Source organism: Macrobrachium nipponense, chromosome 12, assembly GCF_015104395.2.
Source record: "Macrobrachium nipponense isolate FS-2020 chromosome 12, ASM1510439v2, whole genome shotgun sequence".
Taxonomy (NCBI): Eukaryota; Metazoa; Arthropoda; class Malacostraca; order Decapoda; family Palaemonidae; genus Macrobrachium; species Macrobrachium nipponense.
In genome coordinates, this window is record NC_087205.1 from 87,281,695 (window position 1) to 87,304,459 (window position 22,765).

The window sequence follows — 22,765 nt, forward strand, 5'->3', positions numbered from 1 at the left end:
ATTTCAGATGAATGAATCATACAGATGATAAGGTTGTAAAGGCAGATTTCACATTACGGTTGTTTATGCAGTTGTTTGCTTAATTTCATCCAAATGACTAACAATTTTCAAGTACTACGTTCATTTATATGTCATGAATTACTTTTTACTCCCAAACTATAATGGTAGAACGCGATTACAAGGATAAACAAAGAGATAATAAGTCCTTTTCTTTCTTTATTACGAGCTTATGAATGCCATGGTAATGACACACTTCCATGTTGAAGGTTCACTGCAGCCAATGTCTTTACTGCAATTTCTTTCTCTCATCTTGTTGTATCGTTTCTTGCACAATTAAACTCAGCTCGTATCATTTTTCTGAAAAGACAGAAGAAAAATATTTTGGTTACAGTACGAAATAAAAGGTAATCTAAGAATAATAATTTTTCTTTCTTTACATAGTGTTCTAAAACACTAAGTCCTTCTAAATGAAATGCTCAAAGCCTCTTTATTTAGTAGCATGGAAAACTTTCTACACCAGAATTAATATTTTCATTAATATATCGTTTTTCTGTATATATGAATTTATTTATTGATGTATTTATTTATTTGCTTGAAAAGCTAATCGCCTCAAATTATCAGGAGCTCTTACAATTACTCCTTTTGGAGAAACAAATCCACAATTATGTAAATGAACATATATTTGAATTTAAAACTTTAAGGATAGCTTTCGGGAATCTGTTCGGTTCCCCTTATCCCGAAAGCTATCCTGAAAGTTTTAAATTTAAATATACGTACATTTACATAACTGTGGATTTGTTTCTCCATTTAAAGACTCGCGCTACTATGAGGATTTTTTAATTACTGTTTTCTTTGCCGACCAATTTGTCAACCCATCTCGCCTTAAGACGACTTCCTCTCATCGTTTGTCAGTGTGTCTGTCTGTTTGTCGGTCGGTCTGTCTGTCTCCTAAAGCACCGCTCACGAGTTGGAAGTGAAACTTCCTCTCCCGAAGAAATGTTCCAACATCCCCCACACGGTTGAAAGAGACGAAGGAGACGCATGTGCAGAAAAGAGATTGATATAATCTAGATCATCGCGATGATGTAAATGAAACTCACGATGATGATGATGACGATGCTGATCATCATGACGCGTTTGGTACTCATTATGGTGGCGATAATGAGAAGCATTAACACCAATCCGTCATTGCGACTGTGAAGATAGTGACGATAAGGACTGCAACGAGATACTCCAAAAAGCTTTTTGGCCTGCGAGTGAGCGGAGATGAAAAGACTCATTTAGTGCAGTTTCTCGCAAGTAACGATGTCCTGTAGCCTGGGAAATGTGCAGCATCACGCACCGCACTAGCAGTGCCTGTCATCATTGTTCCATTCATGAGAATTCTTTGTTGACAGACAAGGGCTGCTTGCTTTTCGGATGTGCCTGAGACTGTGTGCAAAGGGTTTTTTTTTTTTTTATTTTATTGTATTTTTCTTTTTTGTATAGTTATATTTATGTTTTGTTTTGTGGCTGTATGTAGCTGCTATTATTATTATTTTTATTATTCATAAAATAAACCTCTATTCATATGGAACGAGCTTGGTGGGGGGAGGGGGGGCGGTACCATTGACTTAAAAATCAATCTACATGTCACTGTTGTGTCTTCAAAAACTATATTATTATTAATATTCATAAAATAAACCCCTATTCATATGGAACACGCCTGGGGGCGGGTTGGGGGGTGGGGGACGGCGCCATTGATTTAAAAATCAATCTTTAGGTCACTGTTGTATCTTCAAAAACTTGTGGCAAAAAGATGGTTAAAATTCGATCGATTTATTATGTTTATCTCACAAGTTATTGCCTCATTATATAGATTACTGATTTAAGAAGCTACGTAAATGTGCAATGCTGACCCTGGCACTAAGGTAAAAACTTCACGTATCCTACTTATTTTCGACTTCTGATAAAGACATCTATCTTTAGAGTTAAATCTCCTGACGCAGCTTAAAGATATACATCAGAGAAGGGTTTAGAAAAAAGGGAGAGAAAGAAGAAACTAAAGAGAGGAGCGAGAGAGAGAGAGAGAGAGAGAAAAACAGATTACATTTTGTCGCCCATCTGGCAACGATTACCAACCGTGTGGCACCTCAATTTTTCCGAGGGCAAGTACGTGCAGAAAACGACCCCAAATAAGAGCGAAAATCCTGCGAAACCTCAGTAGGCTTTCGGTCTTATGTCCAAGCGACCCTGAAGAGTTTCCTCTCCTACGGAAACCATCAAAGTCACGTTACATACATAACCACATTGCTTCAAGTCAATGGCGGAGATGAACGTCATGCGGCCTAACGATGTTTTTTATTTTTTTTAGATTTTTATTATTATCATTAATTTTCTCTTTTTTATGTGAATCTTTTCTAGATTATTTTGCTCATTGATGATTATATATACACTATAATATATATATATATATATATATATATATATATATATATATATATATATATATAGATATATATATATATATATATATATATATATATATATATATATATATATATATAATATATATATATTTCCGTCCCTTGGTGAAAAAGTGGACTCATTCTGAAATTAAATTACGTTTTATCCATATGTCAAGTTCATGTACACTAAGCGGGAAAAATTGATAAAAACATTAGAGAGAGAGAGAGAGAGAGAGAGAGAGAGAGAGAAGCGATGAATGTTAATGCTCTTCCGTTGAAGGAGATTTGGGGTGTTGACGGAATACTCAACAATGTTGACAATTCTAATTATGGCACTTTCCCATGAGAAATACAGGCAGTGCTTTTCGTTCATACGTGAAAATACGTGTGTGTGTCTCTGTGTTTGTGTGTGTGCACGTAGAAGCTGCCTTCTAGCTGAATGCTTTCGATCATAGCATTTTATTATATTGCATTTTTTTCTAAATGAGTCATTTTTTTTTTGTGTGTGGAGCAAAACTTGATATTTTGCCGCCTTAGTATTTGAAACAGCTGGGCTGTTTCTGTCTCTCTGATCTATTAGTGTCATTTGTTTTATGAAGTAAAATACATGCTCCTATGCAGTGTAACCTACTACAGCGGGACATCAGTAACAAAACTGAATGCGTTCGGAGACCGCAAACCTCCGCCACATCCCCAAAGGTCCGTTATCCCAAAAACCTACAGTCTTATGTCTCAAAATCTAATAACGTGTTAGCAATTACGAAATCCACCTTCGGTAAAGTTTTCGTTAAAATCTACGCATAATTTTTTGTACGATAATGTTAACAAGCATGAAAACAATTGAACCAAAATATTAGTATCATCGGCAAATGCGTGGTTGTAGGCGATTATTATTTTATTATATTTTTATCTCTTGTATTGAATTTTGTTCATTGCATTGTCTCTACTTTGAGTATCCTTGTATAAGGCCTCGATCTGAAATAAATATTATTATTATTATTATTATTATTATTATTATTATTATTATTATTATTATTATTATTATTATTATTATTATTGAAAAATACTCATAGTAACTGCACGAGTCTTCAAATGGAGAAACAAATCCACAGTTATGTAAATGTGCTTATTTTTAAATTTAAAACTTTAGGGATAGCTTTCGGGAATCGGTCGTTCGGTTCGGGAACCGACAGATTCCCGAAAGCTAGTATCCCTAAAATTTTAAATTTAAATATATGTACATTTACATAATTGTGGATTTGTTTCTCTATTATTATTATTATTATTATTATTATTATTATTATTATTTTATATTATTATTATTATTATTATTTTTATTATTATTAATTATTATTATTTATTACTTATTATTTATTATTATTATTATTATTATTATTATTATTATTATTATTATTATTATTATTATAACTTCCTTGAATGAGATAATCAAAGCATTACTGTGGAACATAATTGTCAGTAAACAAGTGGCTTTCTTTAAAGGTTTAGATATATAATACGTACTCAACGTGAATCAAGTCACGGCTAAACAGGCTTAAAGCAAATTACATTTGATAGGGAATAACCATTAACATGAGCAAGTCAATAATTAACATAGACAAATAAAAATGTCGAAACAACAGGCTTTAAATCGATAGCTTCCAAGATGCTAAATAAAAGCATTACTTGCTACAGATGTGACATTTTTGTGCAGTCTCTATTTGAGATTCATCTCTTAAAATAAAGGGACGCTTGCAGGTTTTCGACAGGAAGAGCTTTCTCCAAAAATCTGGTTAATGTCAAATTGAATTGAACATTGGCTAAGGATCACGTCATCTAATGACACTTTTAGCTTCAGTGAGTGGTGATTTTGCCAATTACTTTCGTTGAAAGTCTTCAGTGACTTTAATTCGAATATAAAGAAAGATTAACAAACAGACCTAGGATAGAGATTGACTTACCTTCCAAAGGCTTCGGTTTCCATCAAGGAAAAATAAGCATTATACTCATATAGAAATTTCAAACGGCTTTTTCATTCGTTAATTGCATTATCATAAATATTCTGCTACTTTTGATTAATCCCCGTAGGGGGGATAGTGTCGTCAGTGGACTTCATTCGGTGCACTTTAGGCATTACCTAATGTTCTTTGCAGCGTGCCTTCGGCTCCTAGCTGCAACCCCTTTCGTTCCTTTTACTCTACCTCCATTCATATTCTCTTTCTTCCATCTTACTTTCCACCCTCTCCTAACACTTGATTCATAGTGCAACTGCGAGGTTTTCCCCCTGTTACACCTTTCAAACCTTTTACTGTCAATGTCCATTTCAGCGTTGGATGACCTCATAGGTCCCAGTGCTTGGCCTTTGGCCTAAATCCTATATTCAACTCAACTTTTGATTAATTTTCCCCTATTCGAGGTCACTAGGGAAATCTAAGGAGATACATAATCGTGACGAGTCGACGTTCTGAAGAAATTAATAGCCTTCCAAGTACTCTTCTCAGGTTCATAAGTGACCAAGACTTAATCCTTGTCCGATTCTCTGTTAAAACCAGTTAAGAAATAACAAATCAATCGTGACAGTAATTGTTCGCTGCCACGTTTCCTTAGCGTGAATTTACAAACTACCGATCTTGTCGTCTTGATTCTCACAGCCAATCCTATCCCAGATATTTGTGCTGTTTCTTTGCCTTGGTAGTCAATGACTTCAGCGAGGTGAGATGCACTTATTTACAATGTTTCGATGACTTTTTATATTTCTTGCCTTTTTTCGACAAGCATGGCATTGACTATTGCACATCCATACACACACACACACACACACACACACACACACACACACACACACACATATATATATATATATATATATATATATATATATATATATATATGTGTGTGTGTGTGTGTGTGTGTGTATCATATATATATATATAGATATATATATATTATAATATATATATATATATATATATATACATATATCTATGTAATATATTATAGTGTGTGGTGTGTGGTGTGGGCGGCCGAGTAGTTGTAATTATTATAATAAATATTATCAAACATGAGCCCTATTCCTATGCAACAAGCTCATGAGGGCAATTTACTAGAAATTGAAGCCTTCAACGAATATGGTGTTCAAAAAATAAATTAACAAATTAATGAAAAAATAGATAAAAATGTAAGTAAATTATTGTAATACAAGAATTGTTTCAGGATCGTAATGCGTTGTATCTTCGCTTGAACTTGTAAGTTTTGGTCAGGTCCAAAATCCGAGGAATATATGGCCCTTGGACCCTTAGGGGGTTAGTGACGTCAGTACACCTCTGTTTCTTGTGTTAATATCACTGTCTCCTTTTCTCAGATCATTCCCGGTTTCACTAGTAACCTCTCGATTTTACCCATCCACCTCTCCTCCACCAGATGCCCCCACCGTACATAGGAAATCAGTATTTGTTAAGTATTTTGGAGAGACGTACTGATGATGTGATTTCTAGTCCCTTATGCCAAAGGTCGAGGTTTCGTAGCGAATGCTGCTTTTTCATCATTTTCCGTTTACTTGTGTCTGGAGTCGGCTTCTTTTCAAGATTTTCATCAATGGATCCAACGTTTAGGGTAAACCTTGCTGTAATTATATATATATATATATATATAATATATATATATATATATATATATATATATATATATATATATCTAGTGGATTTCTTATGACGATTCCAAAAAAATTGTAATTACTCAGTCATGACAAGGGTGATTGCTGTTATCTTACTGCCAATTTTATGGATTATGTATTTTTCTTTTGAAATATTACTTCTTGATGCAAGTCTGCCACCTTGACACGCAACTAGAGCTCGTCTGATTTAGATGTTTACTTTATAGCTTCCTTCATAACTTAAGGTGGAAAAAAATTGGACCGTTGATCCTTTTCATTAACAACCCAGAGTAAATCATCTTAACCCTCAAATTTCCCCCAATGTCAGTGAGAGGCAGCCGTGATTTAAGTGGTCCATCTTCAATGGCCTATGTCAAAATAATTTAGTGCAATGGCATTGCTCCTCCTATGCTAAGGAATTCTGTTTATTAGATCTTCCTTTCGCCTTTTCATCATTTGTTCTAGCAGTTTCCATGCAGCACTTCTTCTTAGGACAATCACATGTGAACTTTTTCAAATTTTGAGATATTTATTGTAAAATTATTTCTCTGATCCTCAAATGTACAAGGTTTTCTTTGATCAAATAGAGGAGAAAAGCGGTTCTATGATAAGGAATGTAAGTAAATCGCGCTCATGCATAATCAAATTTTTTTTCAACGTTTTCGAATTCTGGTTTAGTCCGAGCTATGCTTAGATGAATAAATAATTAACCTTAATGAACTAGTGTCAGTGCATAATGTGCGTTGGACAGTTTTTTTTAAATCCACAGATGATAATCCAGATAAGACCCATCTATCTTTTTACTGACAAACTTAGGTTCTTTGTAACGTCCTTTCAGACCTTAGCTGCAACGTTTTTTATTCCCTTTACTCTACCTCCGTTCATATTCTCTTCCTTCCATCTTACTTTCCACCCCCTCCTAACAATTGATTCATAGTGGAACTAGGAGGTTTTCCTCCTGCTACACCTTGCATATCTTTGTGCTGTCAATTTCCGTTTTATTAATTACCGTACTAAAGTCACAGGTCACGAAGGCCTTAGCCCTGTGGTTGACTGCCTTTATATTAATATACGCATGCGCGCAGTGCCATGTAACTGAGCTGGGATTGATGTCGCGCTGTTACGTTACCGGCTGTGACAGCGAAGACCTCTCTCGCCACACTGCACCGGCCGGGTAGGTTTACCGGCGTTCAATTAAGAGGTTATTTGAGCGTATAATGAGACCAGGTAATAACTGTCAGGGCCGGCGGGAGGTGACAGCGACAGTCCCTCTTGAGTGATAACTGCGGCTCGGATGCCAGAGAGGTCTCGGTCGATCTCTCTCTTTCTGACTCACGGCCGCCACCTTTTACTTTCCCTGTCACCAAGGGTCTCTCTTACCCGTTTTTCTTCGTGTTTTTCTCTCTCTCCACTTCGAAGAAAAACCCCGGGGGTGTTTGCCTTCCCCTACTCCCTAAAAGTTCCCTTAAAGTTCCTCGTTGGAAGAGTGGATTTCGCGCTCAGCTACCAATCCGGTGGTCCGAAGTTCGATTCTCGCCTCAGCCAACGCGGAATTAGAAGAATTTATTTCTGGTGATAGAAATTAATTTCTCGATTTAATGTGGTTCGGATCCCACAATAAGCTGTAGGTCCCGTTGCTAGGTAACCAATTGGTTCCTAGCCGCGTAAAAATATCTAATCCTTCGGGCCACCCCTAGGAGAGCTGTTAATCAGCTCAGTGGTCTGCTGAAACTAAGATATACTTAACTTTTCTTAGTTTCTAAAATGAACGTGATTTGCACGCACACAATCACACACACGTGTACACGCTTACGTTTGCTTACACTCGCGCATAAAATTAATTGTTGCAAGATTTACTTGTCAGCACATGAAAGATTCAATCGTCACTTAACTTACTAACATGAAACCTCCGCTGGTTTTGTTGTTCTTCAACTTGACAGACATCTGCCTTAGCTTGTTTTAGGATCAGTGGGTGGGTTGCTGCGTCATTAAGACGTTCTAGAGTGACTGATTCAGGTGGCAAATAGGATTTGATTTCTTTACGACAAGAATCATAAAATCTTTTTTCAGGGTTTTGTCCGTAAGCACTGATAACAAGGCAGCAATGACAGTATGAGTAGTTGTGGTGCCGGCAGTAACAATGATTGTGCCGCCTGTGAAATTTCACAATTCAGCTAACCTTGAATAATATATCAAAGTTGTCTTCAACTTCAAGATTAATTTTTTCTTCACAGTAACATATCAGAGGTTTTCGTTTTACATGTTGTTGCCAGTTAAAAAAATAAATCGATACCCTAAAATTTCTGAAATTAAAACAACAGGTTTTTATTATTATTATTTTTATTAGTTTTAATATAATAATAAGAATAATAATAATCATTATCACCATGACTAGTAGATTTGTAATACAAATAATGATGATAAAGATAATATTAGTATTATAATTATTAATAACAGTACTAATACTGACAATGATGCTAATGATACTGATAATGATAATTATTATCATTATTAGTATTATTATTGATAATAATAATACTAGTAAAGAAAATAATAATAATAAAAACCTGTTGTTATTATTATTATTTGGTGAAAGCATTATCATCATTAGTATTATTATTATTGATAATAATAATACTAGTTAAGAAAATTATAATAATAAAATCCTGTATTATTATTATTATTATTATTATTATTATTATTATTATTATTATTATATTTGGTGAAAGTATTATCATTAGTATTATTATTATTGATAATAATAAGACTATTAAAGAAAATAATAATAATAAAAAATTATGTTATTATTATTATTTTATTATTATATTATTATTATTATTATTATTATTTAGTGAAGTCTTACTTTTCTCTGAGTTCCATATCGTTATGAGGATTCAGGGAGATCTTGTGAAGAAGCACATAATGCAAGCAAGCAGTAGGTTTAAAAAAACACTTCCCTTTTAACCTCATTAGCAGTGAGGGTACTAATGGTGCCCCACCATTCGTCATTATACGGCTTCAGGGTCCTTCCAGTTTTCATTTTTACTGTTATTATTATTATTATTATTATTATTATTATTATTATTATTATTATTATTATTTTATTATTATACAGTTTAAGTATGAATAGTGCAGTGGTCGCTACAATTATTTTTCGTCGCGTGGTCCACGACGGATGAGGCCAGCTTATATCTTGTATTTGTTAATGTAAATTTTAAAAAATATTGGAATCAATGAAGTGATGATATGGTTCTAATCCTTAATACCAATGCTATATATAACAACTATAGGTGCTCCTCATGGACGGACTTTACCGGAGATACAATGAATCATTTGATTGCTGTTTATGATGACATTCTCAGACGTCAAAAAAAAAAAAAAAAATCATCTAGCGATTATTCTTCTATGGAGATGTTTGCAAAAACGTCGTAGATGATTTAGGAAGAACTTTTTTATTCCCGTCTGCAGACTAGGAAATAGCAGCAACCTGCTAATCTTCTGCATGGGAAAGTAAATCCACAGTATAGTATGCGTGTTTGGTTTTGTTATTTGAAATACTTACCGTGGATTCCCTTTCGTATTTTATTGACTCGTGTGGTTATGAGTTTTGTTTGAATCTTCGGCATCTTAAGCTGTTACGGTGAAAATGGCGAGGCTCGTTCGTATGTTACTTATTTACACTTTAACTTTTAAGTTTTTATATGTACTTCGTTGTTTTTCCATCCATTTTTTAATCTTCATTGTTATTATTATCACTATCACTGTTATTTTTACTTTAATTATTTTGTAATTATACTTCTACACTGCTTTTCTCAATGAAGGACAGTTTGATCCTGTTGTATTTTTAGGACTGTTTACGTTATTAAATGTTATCATTATATTTTCTTCTCTGTGTGTCTCTTAGCTCTTATTAGTATTATTATATATTATCACATGATTTTATTATTACCCTAGTATGAGCAGCGATCATTAGTACTCTGGGTTCTTCAGGTCATTTACTATCTAAGTGATTGTGGATAATATTTCCATAACGTAATCCCAATACGACCTTCACACGTATCCCTTATATCGTTCTGAATATTATTATTGCAACATGATTATTTTCTTTAATGATATGTTCTTGGGTGTTGAGCCTTTGCTTCTGATTTTATTTATTTACCCTTTCCAATCTAACAATATATTTATATATGGTCATGAGCTGAGATAATATTTATTATTTAATATTTATTAATTTATTTATTTTTTTATAAGTGATCTCTTCTGTATTTCCCATTACCTTCTGTTACTTCTTTCTAATGAACGCCATTTTATTTGGAAGATTGAATTTAGAATTCAGTGACCCCTGTGGACTTGTTGCATATGAATAGGGTTCGTCTTCTGAACAACAACAACAACAGCAATAATAATAATGATAATAATAATAATAAAAATAATTCCAACGATGAAAACGTACATTTGTTCGGTACATAAAGAATTGCAAGTCTCAAAACATTAGCATAGACATTTCCTTTATCCTGCATTAAGTGCACAAACACTTATTACAAAACGAGTCGTAAAGTCCCCTACACATAGGAGCACAACTTAATGGTTTTCCTGACGTCTACCCAGGCTGGCAAAGACGAGCACCTTACGAGTTGCAGCCAACAGCCGATGCAAGCCAGCCGCGATGAAATCCGCATGAGTGCAACCCAGGCTATAAACCGAGCCACAGTGCATAGCTTTTATTCCACTTAGGTGAGGCAAAGGTGGAGGAATGTTGGACCAACGTCCTCTGGTTCTCGAGAGAATGGCGCCTTGATCTCCGGCTAAAATATTACCGCCGGTGATTAACTGGGCGTTAGGTTGTTGGAGTATTCTGGTGTCCTCAACTGTTTTTTTTTTTTTTTTTATCTCACTTGAAATGAGGGGAAAGAGATTGCTATTTTGTTATTAAGATAAGGATTGGGTACGGAAGTTTGGTCTTTCGAAGGTGCTCATGTAAAAAAAAAACTGTTTGTTTTAAGCAAGAAATCTAAATTGAATTGTTTGAAATAAACATTGTTAATGATAGTTTCCTTTACCTTTTTCCCCTTGTGTGCATAGATTATATGTCTGCTGTGCGTTTATTCTTACATTTATGGCTTGGGAACTAACTATAAAATGAATAGTGATGGATTTTACAATACAAGAATAAAATAGAATGGATCGAGATTTCACAACCACTTGTTCCAATTCAAAGTTATTCTTGAAAGTAGTATTCTAAATAGAAGGTGATACTCCTTGATGTACTGGAGATATAAATAGTTCTTGAAAATCTTTTATAACTATGCAAACTATCGTTTTTTTATTGTTTAAATAATGCTTAGTTTAATCGTTTGTTTCGAGGTACTTAAGTCCTAAAAGTGAGTTGCATAATGTTTTTTCCTGTGACTTATCGATGAAAGTGGAGCCTTACAAAACGGCAGCTGTTTTTTCCACATATTTTTCCACTGCTGAATGGGCAGGAAAATGGTGCTCATTCTTCCGGAGAGTTTTAATTTTATATTATTTTTAGGAAGTAGAAAAGATCTATCTGTTTTTGACGTTTTTTGCTGAGCATTAAAGGCGTAGTAGCCAAGATTTTGTTTCACGCAGTCGTAAGGGTTAATTGATATCAGTAATGATTGATGACTTACTATCGCATTGTAAAGGTGCACTGGTACCTATGAATCTCTTGCATTCTGAAGATTGTTATTTCCAAAGGGGGAGATCCAGTGGTAGCAAGTAATTGTATTTTCTCAGGATCTATATCTATATCCCAGAATTAATATTTTCTTTGGATGTTTCGTTGAAAATGAGATTGTTGACTGGTAATTGTATTTTCCTACGACCTTGATCTCAGTGTAAATACATTTACACTTTAATGTAGAATGATTATTTTATTTGGATATTTCATTGAATATGAATGTTGAGAACCGAATTAAACGTGAAAATGGAAAGACAGTGATCCTTTCCATTTCAATAGGCGTATTTCGCGTACCTTTGACGTTGAATGGTACCTGATATTACAGTTTTCTTAAAACCTTCATGATGTTGCTGTATATGAAAAGTTGTTTATTATACTTCCTACTTAGCATGAAATCGGTAGCTTATCTGTGGGTATCTATTATTATTCATAATTTTTCTGATTTTAGTTTTTTTATTAGCTACCACGATGGTACCATTGAAATTTCTGAAACTGCCTTAAAAATGTGAAGTGAACAGCTATATTTCCGTAATTTCTCATGACTTGTATATATATACGCATATATATAAAACACTGTATGTATGTATGTATGTATGTATGTATGTATATTGATTAATTGTATGGGATACATATAAAGATGCATAAGGGAACATTACTGTGCCATTTAAAAAACCTTTTGAATTTCACTTAAAGTTTTACAGTGGTCTAGTGCCCTCAGACTAATAGTTTTCTGCTAAATTGTATAAAAGGTGCTGTTGGCTTTAACAGTAACTAGATTCAACTTGAATTAGGTATTTAAAACCATGATAGTTTCTCCGAGGGATGCTTGTTAATCACCCGCATGTGCTTCTGAGTAAGTCTTTTTTTTCTTTCTTCCTCAACTTGCAGCAGCATTTTGCCACGCTTCAATGTTGCAGAGAGCGATCAATCAGCCGCAGTGTCGTTAATTTCATGGCGCAAGTGGTGCCACCCTTTATGGACTGCAATTATCTATAATTTACAAATGCTGGTTAATCCGGCAAAAACATTATTAATCACGAGGGGAAGCAGGGCTGTAAACCACTTGAAAACCCCACACGACTCTTTTGAAGAGAATGCCTTCGGCCAACAAGATTTCCTCTGGCAACTCGAACAGATGTTTTCAGTGGCTTTGGCGACTTCTGTTTTGTCGAAGGACATAATACCGATTAACGCAGGCGGCGAATATCACCCAGGTGGTGGATGTATAAGTGCGGTTAATGCCAGCCGTGGTTTAATGCCAGCTGAGTTCCGTTGGCACCCCTGGGACCGACATGCTCCATCTTGGCGCGCACAGTGATGTGTCTTTCGCGCGCTATTTTCTCTTCTCAACGATCCAGTTAATGCGGCAGCGATATCTGGGCGACGTTTATCAAGAGGGTGGGTTTTGTATGTGTGTGTTTTTTTTTATCCTTTTTTATTCCTTTTATCCGATACGAATCGAGTAAAAAGAATGCCCTAGTGCGGGTCACGGCCGGGTAATCGTAGCGTCATCCATCAACTGGCAGGTTAAGAATAAATCAAGTGATATATTGTATCTAATGAAGTGTATTACGGTGAGACCCGGATTATGAACTAAACATATGTAGTATAACTCACAAATCTTTTACCTTGTTGTTGATGCGTTTGTCGTTAATGTCTTTTTATTCCTCTCTCCCAACCCCCTCCCCCTGTTTGCGTTACATCCCAAGGCGCATCCTTTACACAAATCTCGCTGACATAGCCCGTGACTCGACATGACAGTCGCATCAGATTTGTCTTAACGGGATCATTGCTAATGTCCCTCGGTATATTCGGAGGCGGATAAGACGCTGCCGTCTTTACAGATTGCCGTGGCGAAAATCGAGCGAAGGGGAATAAAATCTATGGCGAAATGGTGGAAGCATTTCATAAACCTCGGACTACTCACGAGACACTGAAGAATCGAAATCACCAAGCAAATACTGGAGGAGAACGACATTCGCGTTGTAGCTACTGCAGGAATCTAGACCAAAAACACCCAGGCAAATCGGGAGATAGCATAGTTCGGGCGGGAAAAAAAATGCGTAAAGCGAGATACAGCGAGATACTGCGAGACTTTGCTACGAAGGCGTTGGCGTCGTCTTGACAAGGCAAACCAGGCAAAAGTTGGCCGCGGTTACCTGCCACGTCCACACTTCTATCCTACCGTAACCAACACACGCGAGAAAGAGCGACGCTGGGGAAGTAAAAAAGATATCAGAGAGAGAGAGAGAGAGAGAGAGAAATACTTAGAGAGCCAAGGGACTTTTTTTTTTTTGTACGTTTCTGGGGGAGAATAGTGTTTTTAATGCGGTGCGAAGTCTATTTTTCTGAGCATTTTTTCTTTCTTTCTATTGTTGGTTGTTTCACAGGTGACTCTTATTAAGACGTACGTAGTGTAGAAAAAAAATTAGATAGCAGGGTTTATAATTAGATGTGAGTAGGTATTCCTAAGGTATCAATTATGATGTAAGTTTAAGATGTTCAAAGTTTTATGTCGACAACTTTTCAGAGTTCATAAGATTAATCTCTCTCTTCTCTCTCTCTCTCTCTCTCTCTCTCTCTCTCTCTCTCTCTTTGTACATAAGTCATTTTAATGTAAGTATTTAAATTGAGAGAAGACATCAGTGTACTAAATACAAGTACATAAATGGTGCACGAGGTTTATCAGTATATAAAAGAAAACTCACAAAAACTGCCATTAAAAGGGCTGTTTAGATTATAAATGGCGAGATGAAGTAGTCTTTAGCATTCGTTAAGAGATTCTCAGTTATTTATTATGTAAGGTATCACCGTGATCTCAAACGACATGTTAATATTTTGTTAGAGGTTAGCCAATAGATTTACAGAAAAAAAATCCCCTTTATTGACTTGTTGGTTTTGAGCAAATTAAACTTTCTCATTTAAATTTTCACGTTATTGAAATGTAAACAATTGTTTACTGAGTGAAACCGATCGAAAGCCTTCCCTCTCAAAGTATTTTTAATACAGCATTCCAAATTTAATCTGGTGTGACTGATTACTCATTTCCAATCTGGTATGATTGATTACTCATTTGTACCTTAATATACACTTTAATTATAACCCCTTATGTACCATGACTAAAAATAGACTTCACACCAAAACGTGCCATATATTTTCATAAACTCGAGTGACCTATACATCACAAATATTTCTTAGACATTGGTCACCTGTTTTGCAAATGATTACAAGTGTTCTCAGAGGTACAGCTTCTCAAGCTGGTTTTTCCATTTTGTTGCATCACCATCAAGTTCAGCCAGTGGTTTTCATCTCCAGTGATAACTTATTGCAGATTTCAGTTGTCCGTTTAAGGAGTAAAGGGAGAAGCTGCTCTGAAAGTAAGTCAAAGAACACCATTTGAAAGACCTGCAGGTGGTAAGGTCAAGTTAGAATTGAAAGGGAAGCTCCTTCTTTGACGATCACAGCTTTTAAGTATTTATTTTTGGGATTAATACGGGTAAGGAAAACGGTCAAACACGCTTTACACCATATGTTGTGCTAAGTCCTTGATCTTTTCTCGGTTTCCTAAAAAGATATGGAATAATTTGACATAATAGTGTTTCCTTCCATTTAGTGTGAGAACTAATAAAATTGGGTAGAATTTTATTAAGTGTTCAATCTTTATCTATATAGATAGATATATATATATATATATATATATATATATATATATAATATATATATATATGCATGTATATGAATATATGTGTGTATACATATGTATAATGGACATATTTAATTTAGGTATGAATAATATAGAGAGAATACTTTATTTTACTCAAATGACTATTGGATAGGATGAAGCAGATGTTTAGTTGCATAGTTATTTATGTTATTGAAAGCCTCCTTTCTCAAAGTAAGTATTCTAAATACGAAACTCCGAATTTCATAGATACTTTGTCATTTAAAAGCTAGATGACACTTTACTATTAATGGAAGGTTTTCTGATTTGTTTACATTATCTTTACATTATCTGTACAATATTCTTTGCTATATTCCTCAATATCTGAAAGTGTACTTTCCCACATCGCCTAATTATGGAATTCTCTCTCATCCCTTGTTTTCCTCAAAGACCACAGCCTTCCTTTTCTCAAATTAAAAAGTTTGTTGCCTTTACATTATCCGTACAATATTCTTTGTTATATTCCTCAATTTGTGAAAGTGTACTTTCCCCCATCGCCTAATTACGGAATTCTCCCTCATCCCTTGTTTTCCTCGAAGCCCACAGCCTTCCTTTTCTCAAATAAACGTTTGTCGCTTCTTTTGGGTTGTTAGGCCCCTCTCCTTTCCCAATAACACTTGGCTAGAAATGTGAATTTTAAACTACTTCTGGTGAAACTGCAACGAGGAAATTTAGCTCTTCTGGGAACAAAAACAAAAAAGTCCTGACGCCGCCTCTCTTCAGAATTCGAGACCCCGTTTTGTAACAAGCCTCTACAGGGACCGTTCATTAGCCGAGATCCCAAGGAGTAATGTGGGGAGGCAGGATTCGACGGGATAAAATCATAAATCGTATACCCGGTTGTTTTATTCTGGCGTGAGGGCATACTTAGCAGTAAAGACGTTTGGTGAGTATTATTATTATTTTTATTATATTATTATTATTATTATTATTATTATTATTATTCTACTGAATGAAGAAATAGTACAAAAATTGAATAGATAATTTGATGAATTCTGCCATTTTATTCAAAAGAATTGGTTTAAAAGAGGGTCTTCTTCCAAAATATTATTATTATTATTATTATTATTATTATTATTATTATTATTATTATTCTACTGAATAAAAAAATAATACAAGATCTAAAAGACAACTTGATGAATTCTGCCATTTTATTCAACAGAATTTGTTTAAAAGAGGGTCTTCTTCCAATTAAAATTATTATTATTATTATTATTATTATTATTATTTTTATTATTATTATTATTATTATTATTCTTTACTGAATAAAAAATAATAAAAATTTAAAAGATTAATTAATTATTATTATTATTATATATGATTATTATTATGAATTATTCTACTTTTGAATAAAAAAATAATAAAAATTTAAAAGTATAATGTTGACTGAATTCTCCATTTTATTCATAAAAGAATTTGTTTAAAAAGAGGGTCTTCCCTTCCAAAATAGAATTATTATTATTATTATTATTATTATTATTATTATTATATTATTATTATTATTCGTACTTGTGCGTCAATAAAGATTCAAAATTTCCACTAATTCTTGCTACTTAGGCGCTTGTGTGGAGAGGAGCTTTAGATAAAAACATTTGCATGTAATCAGAATTAGATTCTCTCTCTCTCTCTCTCTCTCTCTCTCTCTCTCTATCTCTCTCTCTCTCATCTCTTCTCATTCAGCCCCTGTGGCGCTGTGCCTCGTCCATCAAGTAATGATAGCGCTGATAATTAAGCCAGACATGGTGAGATGGAGGGGGCGGAGTTCCCTTCTGGAACATTGCCCACCGTCCTCTTGTTCAAACCGAGGGGAAGGAAAAGGAAAGTTCAGAAAGGGAGCCAACGGTGCTGAAGGGAGAGGAGAGAGAGAGAGAGGAGAGAGAGACGAGAGAGAGAGAGAGAGAGAGAGTAATAAAATAGAAATAGAAAGAGAGGGGAAAAACGGGTGAGAATGTTGCTTGACGCGAGCAACGAAGCTTCCATTAAAATTCACGAGAAACGAGTGAAAATGAAGGAAGTAGGAGAAAGATATATATGTATGTATATATATATATATATATATATATATATATATATATATATATATATATATATATATATATATATATAATCAGAACGCCTGGCGTTTCGGAATCTGAAAAGGAGCTATAGATGGCACAGAAGTAACATGGCCCGAGTCAATTTTTTATTTTTTAAATTTGCTCTTTTGCATGTAATTGTGAAACTCACTCCACCTGACTCTATATTTGCTTCAATATTGGATTATGGCATCTCGTAAATCTCAAAATATATTGCGAAGGTTAAATTCATTTTTTGATCTCAGAAGTTCCAAGTATGGCTCCTTGCCCTCACTTGTATAGATTGGCATCATTAGTAGATTTCTTATGCCAAATATCAAGTCTCGGTTTCTTTTGGTTCAAAATGTATGGTCAGGGTTGAAACCCTTGTTTGACCTTTGACTTTTAAGTGTGACTTTGATCTTGACCTTACTCTTCACATCAGCTTCCTTTGTGGAATTTGAATGTAGTCTGTATACATTTCATAAGTAAATTGTGCCAATTGTGAGGTGTCTTCCTCATATAGTTGAAAATATTATTTCCAGCTTAATTCTTATTATCCCCTAACTTCTGAGTATGACCTTGAACTTGAACTTCAAAGTAACCTCATTGTAAATCCTGACAAAAGACTCCTCGTGAAAGGTTGCATAAATGTGTGTATCTGTTTTGTGTTTATAGCAAAAATGCACATTTATGTAATTATACAAGCTAAGAAGACGGTGCTTCTACTCTTATCGTAATGCCTCGATGCAACTCCGGCACCCAGGCCCAGAAAATTCGTAGAACACCGAACTGGGTATTGTCTTTCCTATCTTTTCTCTTTCGTCATTTAAAACTCGGCTTATTGGAAATTCCAGGGACCAAGTGGCTCGTTAGATGGTTGATAGCACTCTAAGAGTTAATTTCCTCTGTGTACACACTTGCTGCGTGTTAGCAACGTGGTTTTATTACTTCTCTGCCTAGTCAGGTGTGGACTCCTCTGTCCTATTCGAGGTAAGTCTGTCGGGAGTTCTCCCACTAAGGTGGTCTGTGATCTGCTGCTGTGTCCGACGAAGGATTGGACACAAAAGCTCATTGCGATATTGGTAATGGGACTTGAAATATTTATCCTTGACTTATTATGATTGATGAAATTCAGGCTGTGAAGTCAGGCACTGTGGCACTTTCGGCCATTGAGCTCAGAAGACGGTGGAGAGAAGGAGTTGGAGTGGATGGACAACAAGGTAAACGAGATCCAGAAAAGAAAAATGGAACTGACAAGGACCCCCCCCTCCCCACCCTCCCCACCCACCACCACCACGCACACACAGTTGCACTAAGACGTTTGAGAAGTTGGACAGCTAGGTTTGAGAATAGAACCGCGCGTGGAAGTAGAGCAAAAGGCCAAAATGTGGATGCATCTAGGAACCGGAGGAATACTGTAAACACCATTTGGTGATGCCTACAGTGCACCACGTGAGATGGACTGATATCACTAACCCCTTACACAAAGAATCGAAGATGCTTTAAAATTTTACGTAAGCTTGTGCCATGACCAAGTAGGCCTCTTGTACCTCTTGCATTATTCGTCCTCGTCCTTTTTATTTACCATTATTTAAGATCCCAGATAGCATAAGAAAAAATAGAAATGAAGAAAAGAGACTTGTGCATTTTTCGAAAACTTCTTGAACGCTTTCTGATCAAGTAATGAGGGCCCCAAACACTGGGTAAAAGACGAAAAATTGCATCCAAAACTGAACAGCGTTATTGAGTCACTGAGAGAATATCCGGGGAGGGGACCACAAAGAGAATAATCATTACAAAGATCAAAACGGAACAAAAAAAAAAACATCAATGGCAAAAATCGTTCAAACGGAAATCGACCGCAAATAAAAACCGAAACATAGGTCACGTTCCATGAAGGTCAATTGTGATTAAAATTGTAAAAAGATCAATTTTAGGTCATCCTGGAAATGTGACGGGGTCGGCGAATCAGATAGGATGCTTGCTTTTAATTAAAGAGCCTGTTTTCTTTTCCGCCGTATGGGGGTAGTGTCACCAGTGTACCTCACGTGGTGCATTGTAAGCATTACTACAGGCTACATGCAGCGTCCCTTCGGCCCCTAGCTGCAGCCACTTCCATTCCTTTCACTGTACCTCCGTTTTTATTCCCTTTTTTCATCTCATTTTCCACCCGCTCCCAACAAATGGTTTCAACTTGATAACCGTTTTGCTTTCAATTTTCCTTTCTACTCTGCATGCACTCATTGGTCTAAATTTTACATTACATTCCATTCCATCTACTCCGTATTTTCTTGTCAAGAATTTTTGATGGTCATAGTTTACAGTAGTTTATTTGAGGCTAAAATTCTGCACTTCTTGCAGTTTTTCAGGGGTTCAGTCAAGATCAGGAGTAAAAAGGGTGGCCTAGATTAAACAAACAAACAGCACACACACGCATGACATTTGTATACACACATATATTCACAGATATATATATATGTGTGTGTATACGTATATGTATGAATTACGTATATATATATACATATGTATGTAGTATATATATTTATTTATTTATAAATATATGTATATTATGTATATAATATTGAATGGGAGTATCATAACTATAATGAAACATTAATAACATGTTGCCAGCTTCTGGTTGTTATTCATGCAGGTAATAATTTCTTATTATTAATATTTAATAGCATCTGTAATAATTACTTTCTAGTCATGCCTAACACTTTTCAACACCAATCAGTTTACGAAGCGTAATAGGAGTAGATGCGTTCATAGTGATGCTGTTATTAAGTTCGGTGTAATTTATCATGCATTTCCGAAATAAATGAAGGAATGGAGGTATTACCCTTACAGATTTCATGAATTTTATTAATGTTTCTATATTTAGGCATTCCAAGTATTCCGTCCTCTAACTGCGTTAATAAGATTTATGAGCATAATTCCTCAGTCGTCACTCCGTAAATTCAGTTACTAAATTAAGACGTCGTGTGAACTCGATTGGATTACTAGAATAATTGAGAAGCACTAGAGTTTCCCTTGATCAAAGGCCGCAGACACTTCAGGGCCGCTATGTTCAACCCGACCTTGATCAGATTATTTCAGTTTTGATAAAAGTGTCCATTATTAGAACTCAAGACTCTTTTTCAACGTCTCTACGACCCCTATCTGCAAGCACTTTCATTCCTTTTGCTGTACCTCCGTTCATATTCTCTTTCTTCCATCTTGCTTTCTACCCTATCCTAACAATTGGTCCCTAGTGCAGCTGCAAGGTTTTCCTCCTGTTTCACCCTTCAAATCTTTTTACTGTCAATTTCCATTTCAGTGCCGAGCGACCTGTTCTACTCCGTTATCAGAATGAAAAGTCTAATTGCCATTTCAATTTCGGTATTTATTTCTATTGTTGTAAGAATCAGTATAACTTATTAATTGCATTAGTGTACCCTTATGTGTCTAGCCACTATAATTCCCGTACAGTGAATTTCTATAAATAATGCTAAGAATCGGAGTCTTCTAAAATTATTATTTATTTATGGTATATCACGATACTCTTTCGTTGTTACATAGAGTGATCGTAAATCATTGAGTGACCGATAATTTTCTAATTGATATTTCCCAATTTTCCCTGCATTATTTTGTATTATCTCATTTACAAGTTTAATGCACGGATATGCATAAAATTCTTTTATGAGAGCTTAATAAAGAGAGAGAAAATAATATTTAGAATAATAAACACAATTTTCTATTTTTATATCTTCTTTGCACTTATGGAAATATCCTAAATCACGTACAATATTCTAGAACCAGTTTTATATGGCAATGCATCCATTTTGATGCATAATTTTTAATAGTCTTTTGTTGTTAAATTTCTATGATCTCCATTAGTTATTTTTATCAAAAACAAAGTAAACTGTGGTTATTTGTAGTTGTAGTGATAGCAGTAGTATCATAATAAAAAAGGTAGTTTTTAGGTAAATCTTTAGTCGTTCTTACCAAAGCAAGTGCATAAATCCATTGAGTTACTTTGATTATTTTCGTTGCCATTGGTCCATTATCAAGATGGTTATTAATGGATATTCTGTCTTTTCACCCAAAGCTTTCTTAAAATATCACCATCTTCATTTTGGCACATTACCACACTTTACTATATGACTACAGTGAAATTTTTTTCATTGATTTTAAGCTTAGTGTTATTCTCGATGCCTTCGCTATCACTTACTCGAGGAGTAAGTGATAATGTTGTTGTTCTTTTTGTTGTTGTTGTTGTTGGTTGTGGTGGTGGTGGTGGTGGTGGGAGGGGGGTTTAGGAAAGCCCTATGGAAAAGCCTAAAAAGGTCTGAAAAAGGTGTTTCGCGCTGAGTGCTGAAAAGGCATTGAAAGAAACTTCTGCTCCAACCGCCATGAGTAGAACCCAAAATCCTCTTGCAATATACTACATAGGTATATTGATTCTGAAAGGGAAGCTGCTGTTATCGGTCCTTGTCGCTTTATAGGAATGATGTCACGTATAGGTAAATATAGAGAAATAATGATTGAAGTCGTATTTCCGATGGTACCTTTCTTTGGCTGGATACCTCGTTTTCGTCCTATTCGTAAATGTTTGCTAGATTAGACTAGCCCTTACAAGTTCAATGTTTATCAGATATGTCCATACCATATTAATTATATATATATATATATTATATATATATATATATATATATATATTGTGTGTGTGTGTGTGTTAAGGTTTGAAAACCATGCCAACAAGATAAATTGTCAATTTCTTTCTATCTTTAAGCTCTATGCCATATATCTTCTTACAGTATAACGTTGAGTTGATGGCTTTTAAAGAATCTAATGTTAATCAAAGTAAAAAAAATTAATAGCAAATTAACATAACGACAACAATATTCATATGCAGAAATTATCCGTGCATGGCAATTAAACAGGATCATCTATATGCTATCTTATTAAGAAAGGACACTTCTATATATATATATATATATATATTATATATATATATATATATATATATATATAAACCCACATTCAACTTGAGATCAAAGAAATTGGCAGTTCTTTATTACATAACTTACAAAACTTATACACTCACATTATCCATCTATCTATGTGGCTATATATCTATCGATAGAAATAGATATCAGTATAGTTTGAATATAATTTATATGTATAATATATATGTATATATGT

General features: G+C 34.8%; 1 long non-coding RNA gene across 1 annotated transcript in view; it reads right to left on the bottom strand.

Moving 5' to 3' along the window:
* Nucleotides 1-211: 211 nt before the first annotated feature.
* LOC135225039 (uncharacterized) overlaps nucleotides 212-22,765 on the bottom strand; it is a 181,890-nt gene continuing 159,336 nt past the window's right edge. The window contains exon 4 of the long non-coding RNA XR_010316891.1: nucleotides 212-357. This is a non-coding gene — a long non-coding RNA (uncharacterized LOC135225039). The remainder of the gene's footprint in view (nucleotides 358-22,765) is intronic.